The sequence below is a fragment of the Capra hircus genome, chromosome 28 (genome assembly GCF_001704415.2).
Source record: "Capra hircus breed San Clemente chromosome 28, ASM170441v1, whole genome shotgun sequence".
NCBI classification, from domain to species: Eukaryota; Metazoa; Chordata; class Mammalia; order Artiodactyla; family Bovidae; genus Capra; species Capra hircus.
The window spans coordinates 19,779,399-19,787,406 of record NC_030835.1 but is presented as its reverse complement, the minus strand read 5'-3'; the positions used below and the strand labels follow the sequence as shown (position 1 = coordinate 19,787,406).

The 8,008-nt window shown below is 46.0% G+C and overlaps 1 pseudogene; it reads right to left on the bottom strand.

Moving 5' to 3' along the window:
* Window positions 2,412–3,075, bottom strand: LOC102182101 (annotated as a pseudogene).

Below are 8,008 nucleotides of genomic sequence, written 5' to 3'. Positions count from 1 at the left end.
GGCAAAGTGGAGGTCTACTGTACCACCGGACAGACCTGCTTTCTGTGCTTTGTGGGATGGCCACTGGGGTCCCTGAAAGTGTGAGCGGCCTAAGGGAGGGGGAAGATGATGTGGTCCCAAGGCAACAACAAAGTCCAGCCTCCTGTTTTCCTCTTTGGGCTTGGCAGGAAGGGCCGCAGACCCCCCTTGGGAAGAAATGATCATTTGCTTCCTCCAGGCCAGCCAGAGCAAATCCGCCTTGAAAGGCTGTCCTGCCTTGAGGCCACACAGCTTGCCCCTTTGTGGCTCCTTTCTGGCCCCACTCTCCTTACCCTAGTGAATTGAACTCTCCAACCCAGACACCTGAAAATTAGCTTTCTGAGGCTCAGGGACCTGGGAGCTCTGAGTGGGGGTGGTACTTGGGATTATAGAGACACCTCTGCCAGTGCCCTTTCCAAACCGGAGACATCACCTGTTTCTTCTGTCAAATGGAGGGTTTTAGGGGAGCTTTGGTCCCAGGGGAGCTTGGGCCCAAGGGTGGGACAACACCAACTCCCATCCCTCACTCTCACAGCCACCCCAAACCTTGGAGAAATTAAAGCAAACTGATAAAGTTCTCACTAGGGGACCAGCTAAGATTAAGCCCCACCACTCACCACTGACCAGGCAGGGACCACTGTGGGCTTTGGGGGCTTCCTGCTTCCTCCTGCTCCTTGGGCCACCCCTGCTTTCAGGATGCTGCAGGATAGGAGGTTAGCAAGGGAATGCAAGCCTGAGCGTCAAGTCTTCAAAGGATTCTCCAGTCAATGAGATACTTGGGGAGGGAGGCAGAGTGGGCGGTTCAAGGAGGGGGTGATCTGCACAGGCTGAAGCAGTCAAAGAAGCTTAGAGAAGAAAAAGAGAGTAATCAAAACTGATAAAGCACTTCCTAATCGGTTGCTCTGCATTGTGTCAGATATTTCAATACTCTAGGAGGTGTGGAGGCTGGGGCTGACTTAAGAACACCATTTAGAAAATAGAAGAGTTCACTCTGTATTTCCTTGCCATATACCCATTTCTAGTCCCTATTTTTCACCTCCAATGGCATTTGACTGTGTTGAAAGCCCTTTCTTTTTATATTCAGACCTCTTTGCTTTCAGGACTCCACTCTCTCCCTAACCTTTCCCTACTTCTCTGAGCAATCTGTGTGCATCTTCCAATGAGTCCAGCCTGGGTCTCTGCTGCCAGGGTTTTGTGTGTGGGTGTGTGTGTGGGTATGGATGTGTGTGTGTTTATATTTAGAAAACAGATGTTCTCTAGATGACTGTAGTAGTGTAATTTTGCAGGGTTTGTCCCATCCTCTGGCTGTACCTGGAGTTCATTCCTTAACCTTCTCATCTATAACCAGTCTTATTGTTTTGATCTTATCTCTCGCCTGTGGACTCCCAAATTTATTTCCATCACTGATAAATCCCACAATCTATAAGATACATCCACCTGGACATCTCAACTCAAAAACACAAGAGACCCTCAACTGAACTCGTGTTTCCTCCAAACTTTCTTCTCACCATGAAATCTTCTGTCCCAGGCTCCCGAAGTGGAAGTTCCTGGGTCCTCATTGATGCGCTTCTCTCTTGATACCTCTCAGCCTCCTTTGTGACCAGAACCTCTCCCACACCCCATTGTCATCCTGCTCAGTGACGACGGTATTTCCACCTCTTAAATTCCCTTTGTGTCAGCAGCTTCCTCACTCCCTAGGTCTCTAGCATCTCATACTGACTACTGAAGAAGACTTGGAACAAGCGGCACCGCTCAGTCTTTCTCCAGCAAAGAGAATCCCTTAGCATAGAAATCTCCTTTTTCTTTAGCACAGAAAAATCCCAGGTGAGGGATTCCCGGGCCCCTGCCTCACCGAGATGCATATTATCACTCTTCTGAATTCACTTGCCTGTGTATCCTAATCCTTCTATAAGCATATGTTTATACACTCCTGTCTTTTCCCTATTCATTTGTTTATCCAACAAATATTTGTTAATTTTAGAAACTGTTATTTTTAATCAATCTTAGTTTTATCTTAAGGGGCTGGGAAAGTATAGCTTAAGACCACTCCATGGTTGTTCCTACCCATTCAGTGGCCTGAGCAGTGGGAGCTATAAACCCATTTTGAGCTACAGGCTAAGGGCTCTATCTTCCTTTGGAACTAAATAGCCATGGCAGGGCCCTGTGCCTTCAGACCCACCTGTGACTTCAGAATGGGCTACCCTGGTGGCTCAAACAGTAAAGAATCCACCTGCAGTGCAGGAGGCCTGGGTTCAATCCCTGGGTTGGGAAGATCCTCCGGAGGAGGGCATAGCAACCCACTCTAGTATTCTTGCCTGGAGAATCCCCATGGACACAGGAGCCTGGCAGGCTACAGTCCATGGGGTCACAAAGAGTTGGACATGACAGAGTGACTAAGCACCCGTAGCAGTAAGTCCAGGAGCTGGAGCAGTCCATTCACCCTGAAATTCCTCCTTGTAACACAGCCTGTTCTTTCTCTGCCATCTGTTCAGGACCTCTGCGGAAGTAAGAGATTGTGCACAGCCTCCCATGGGCATGCAGATGGCGCCAGGCATCTACAGAACTTCCTGGGCCTGTATCCACCACATCAGACCCTGTGGGGGAGCTCCCTTGCTGGCGCATGTGACGACAGCATCCTCATAGCACAGGTGAGTGTCTTCATTACATGGGGTAACAGTGGGCAGGTGACTGTAAGATGCCTCTGTGAGAGGCTGGCAGTCAGCCTAGGGATCAATAACCAATAGCTAGCTGTGAAAGTCACAGCTCCCAGAAAGCTGCCTGGTTCCAAATAGTGAAGGTTCCAGGAGTGCAGCAGCCAGCAATCGGAGTGGCCCCAGTGGCAGCAGCAAACTTCACTACAGCCTGGTGGCCGGTATCCCTGGGGAGGGTGACACTGATGTCAGCCATCAGTTTTCCATGGCAACAATGGCAGGAGCCACCAGCAGAAGCTTCTCCCAGGTCCTTTCCAGGATTATGATGTACACGCCATCACTCTTCCCTCTGAAGGTTCTGTTTCATTTGGAAGTCAAGGTTCATGCCACCTAGGGCTCCAGACATTGTGAAAGTTGCTCTTTAAGTTATGTGGGGGACCCAGGACCATGCTGCATGAACTCCTGTAGAGTTAGTGTAGTAAGACCAGCAACCACTTATTTGATGTCAGCTATGAGTCAGACCATGAGCTCACGGTGGGGGAAGATAAGGATGAAGCAGATCCCAGTCTTGGCTTCATGGAGTATGGAATCTAGTTTTCATGCCATTGCACACGCTATTCTGCCATGCAGATATAGGTCTTTGCACTGGAGAAATGCCTGCTCATAACTAGGAGACTTACGCTTCCTTCCCACTCTCGATGGATCATCCTATGCCCCCTTGGAGTGTATACAGTGCACTTTGAAGACACCTGGACCAAGACCTAGAAATGGAAGGTAAATAGGCAGATTTTGTTGTTGTTGTTGAAAGTGACAGAAAACCCACTCAAACCAGGGAATTGACTGGTTCATATAAACAGAAAGTGCAGAGGGGGAGCCAGCCTCTGGGACTGCAGAGATGTCACTCACGTTTCGAGGACTCCCTCTGCTCCTCTCCTCAGGCCTTCTTCCCTGATCTTCTTTACTCTAAGACTGGGGAGAGGAGTGGGATGTGGCTGCAGAAAACTGCAGAAAACATTCAGACAGTGATGCCTCTAGAAAAAAAGCTTTTTACTCCTAGCATCCATGTAAATATCTTAAAGATGGGTGTGATTGGTCCACCTTGGGTCAGGTCCTCATCCCTGAATAAGTACCCAAGGTAGAGGGATACAGAGGTCTGACTGGCTGGGCAGGGACCACATACCCATCACTGTCTCCTGCAGAGCAGGGCAACATGCATGATTGGCAGCCCAATCAGAACCACATGGAATTCTCCAAAGGAGGGTGGATACTGTGACCAGGAGAAGGAGGGAAAGGATATGGGACAGATAAAAATTTTAAATGCTGCTACAGATAGTGAGGGGGCAGAATGAGATCCCTTCTCCATGATTATCTCCATCGTACCACAGATACACTGTAGCCAGATAATCAAATAGAACACTCCTTAGCCCAGGTATGAGCCTAAAATGATCCAGGTCCTCATTCTCTCTCATTCTTATACAGAAACTGTTAATGGTAGAACATTGCCTCACTCCTAATATTTCTTTCTAGGTTTCTTCCAGCCATGAGGGAGTAACAGAGACAGACTTACCTAGAACACTGGATAAAACATATGATACAACAGGTTTTAGATAATGGACAACAGATAGCACTGGATTATGATCCTTGAAAGAAGGGAAACAAATGAGATGAGCCCCATAAGCACCTGGCTTATGCCAGGAGGTGATTCTGATCTGTGGTGTACAGATGAGGAAGCTAAACAGAGACATGGTCTTGTGAATTGATGAGACAGAGACTAGAGTTCAGGGAATTGAGGTGGCTAGGATTTGCAGGGCAGAGGAATGGAGAGGAGGGGTCTTTGTAGAGAAAGCCCCCCAAAATCTGCATAGTATTCACAGTATTGTTGAATATATGAAGCATCTTATGTATTTGACGACAGATGCCAGAAGGGTCATATTTCATAGTAGGACTAAACTACCTCTCAAGAAAAGCTACTCTAGTCCTACTTTTAAAAACAAGCCTCTAAAAGTTCATCCTGGTCTTTTAATGTCATGCCAGACTGGGGTGCAATCCTCTTTAAAGGATTACAGTAAAATCCAGTACTCAAAAGCAAATTTACATTGTGCAGCATTCAATCAAAAATGAATAGAAATGCAAAGATGCAGAAAAATTTTACCCGTAAACCAGAAGAAAAATAAATCAATGGAAATGTATTGAGAAATGACAGAGATGATGGAGTTAGTATTTAAGAATACTAAAATAATTCTTGCAAATGTACTTATTATGTTTAAATGATTTAGAGGAAAACATGAACATAAGGAGGAAGTAAATAGTAAAAGCCCCAAATGAATTCCTAGAAATGAAAAATATTTGAAATGAAAATTTCATTGGATAGAATGAACAATTATTTAGACACTGCAGAAGAGAAGATTTATATACTTGAAGACATAGCCTAAGAAACTGTTCAAAATGAAGCAAAGAGAGAAAAACATTGAGAAAAAAATTAAATCTCAGTGACCTATGGGACAATATCACGTAGTCCGACACACGTGAAACTGTAGTTCCAGAAGGAGAGAAGTAGAAACAGCAAAAACATTTGAAGAAATAACAGGTAAAATCTTTTCGAATTTGATAAACTGTAAATACACAGACCAAAGAAGCTCAATGAACCCCAAGCAGGATAAATACCAAGGAACATTATAATCAAATTGCTGAAACCAGCAATAATGGCAAAATCTTGAAAGCAGTCAGAAATTTTAAAAAGACATTATGTACCTAGGAACAAAGATAACGGGCATCACTGACTGGATGGATGTGAGTTTGAGTAAACTAAGGGAGTTGGTGATGGACAGGAAGGCCTGGCGTGCTGCAACTCATGGGGTTGCAAAGAGTCGGACACGACTGAGCAACTGAACTGAACTGAACTGGACACAGACTTCTCGTTAGAAACTAGGCAGATCAGAAGAGAATTCAACATCTTTGAAGTGCTGAAAGGAACGGAGAAAACCCTATTAATCTAGAATTCTCTTTCCAGAGAAAGCAGCTTTCAAAATGAAGATTGGTTGTTTTTTTCATACAAATGAAAGGTGATAGAATTTGTTGCCAGTAGACCCATGTAAGAAAGGTTATAGGAAATTCTTCAGGAGAAGGACACTGTTACCAGGTAGAAACTTGGATCTACACAAAGGAATGAAGAGAACAAGAAGTGATAAATGTTTGAGTAAATAGAAAGTATTTTTTAAAAAGATAGCTGACTGGTAAAGAAGATAATTGACTGTATAAAGTAAAAGTAAAGCTGCACTATTTGGAGGTTCATAATATATGTAGAAAATGTATGACAACAATGGCGTGAAGAATGGAAGTGCACTGCTCTAAGGTTCTTATACATGAAACAATGTAATATAATTTGATGGCAGACTGTGATGTGTGACAACAAACCGCAGAGCAAGCGCTGGGAGAATAACAAGAATAGAACTCAGCCCAAAACAGAGACACAATGGAATCTTGATGTTTCTTTCTGTGTGTAGGGAGCCCCATCAGCATAACACAGCTGGCCTCTCTTCTCTCTCTCCCTAATTCTTTTTTCAAATTAATTAATTAATTTTGACTGTTCTGGGTCTTCACTGCTACTCAGGCCTTTTCTAGTTGCAGTGAGCGAGGGCTACTCTTTAGCTGCAGTGCACGGACCTCTCTTTTTGCAGAGCCTGGGCTCTAGGCAAGTGAGCTTCGGTAGTTGTGGCTTGAGGGCTTAATTGCCCCAAGGCACGGGGAATCTTCCCTGACCAGGGATCCAACCCATGTCCCCTGCATTGGCAGATAGACCTTTAACTACTGGATCACCAGGGAAGTCCCTCTTTCCCTCATTCTGCTCCAGGAAATGGCAAGTGGGTTACCTGATTGTGAGTCAGACTTGTGTGGCCCAGCCCTTTTCTCTGGGTACAAACTGCCTGCCAGGAACACGTTTCTGCTGTGCCCCAGTGTGTGTGGGAGGCTGGTGACGGTGCACACTTGTCTGTGACTTTGTCGGTGAGTCTGACTAGTTTTAGGTTTCCGCGAGGATGCCCACTTACCTGTAGACATGAGCCTTGTTCTTCAGGATTTGCTTCATGTGGAGTAAAGGTGATATTTGGTCTCTATCTGTTTTGCTTGCTCTAATTTCTTAATTGGTTTGTATGTGCTAAGTTGCTTCAGTCATGTCCAACTCTTTGGGATCCTATGGACCTTAACCCCAGGCTCCTCTGTCCATGGGATTCTCCCAGCAAGAATACTGGAGTGGGTTGCCATGCCCTGCTCCAGGGGATCTTCCCAATCTAGGGATCGAACCCAAGTCTCCTGCGGCCCCTGCATTCCAGGTGGATTCTTTACCACTACCGCCACCAGGGAAGCCCCTTAATTGGTTTAGAAATCAGTATTTATTGAGATACCCCTCTGCTGTACACCACAGATAGTGGTTTATCAGTCAACTCCCTGACAGATCAAGGGTGCTCCATCTGTTCCGCACCTGCCTCGTGTGGTTGGCATGGAACAGGGAGGGGGGAGCAGTGGAAAAGGCAACAAGGAGCCCCCTGGTGCTGGACTCCTGGACTCACAGAGGCCTGGAGGGGCCTCAGTGAACCTACAGGGAGGGAGCATCTCAGTTTTCCTCCACTCACTTCCTGCTCAGAGTCTCCAACACCTCCCCAGGTCCTCCCAGCCAGGCCAGTTATGACAGTGGCACAGACTGGGAGCCGAAGACCTGGATTTCTTGCCTAGCAGGGACACTAATTCACCCTATACCTTAACCAAGTTATGCCTCTCTCCCCAGTCTGGCCTGAGTTTCCCCATCTGAAACAAAAAGGGTTATGCTAGACAATATCTGGGCTTCCCAAGTGACTCAGTGGTAAAGAACCTGCCTGCCAATGCAGGAACCACAGGAGATAGGAGTCTAATCCTTGGGTCGGGAAGATTCCCTGGAGGAGGAAATGGCAACCCACTCCAGTATTCTTGCCAGTATAGTCCACACACAGAGGAGCCTGGTGGGTCACATGTGGCCACAAAGAGTTAGACATGACTGAGTATGGAGCAGACAGTATCTAATAGTGGCTCCTCTGGTCTTTATGGTGTCTGCGTCTAAATGACAAACTCCAGCCTAGGCTACACGTAGACTTTTTCTGTGTTCCATTCTTTTTTTTCTCATTCTCCTTTTCATTTGAATTCTTTTGTTCCTAGGCAGTTGCTAACATTGGGAAGACTTCACATAAAGTTTTAATTTCTAGCTTTTCTTGAAAAAGTCTTTGTTGTTGCATGACAATCACAAGCTGGACTTCAGTGGCAGTTGGCTCTTTTAGGGGTGCATGACCTCTCCAGGAGGCTGCAGTCCCCCA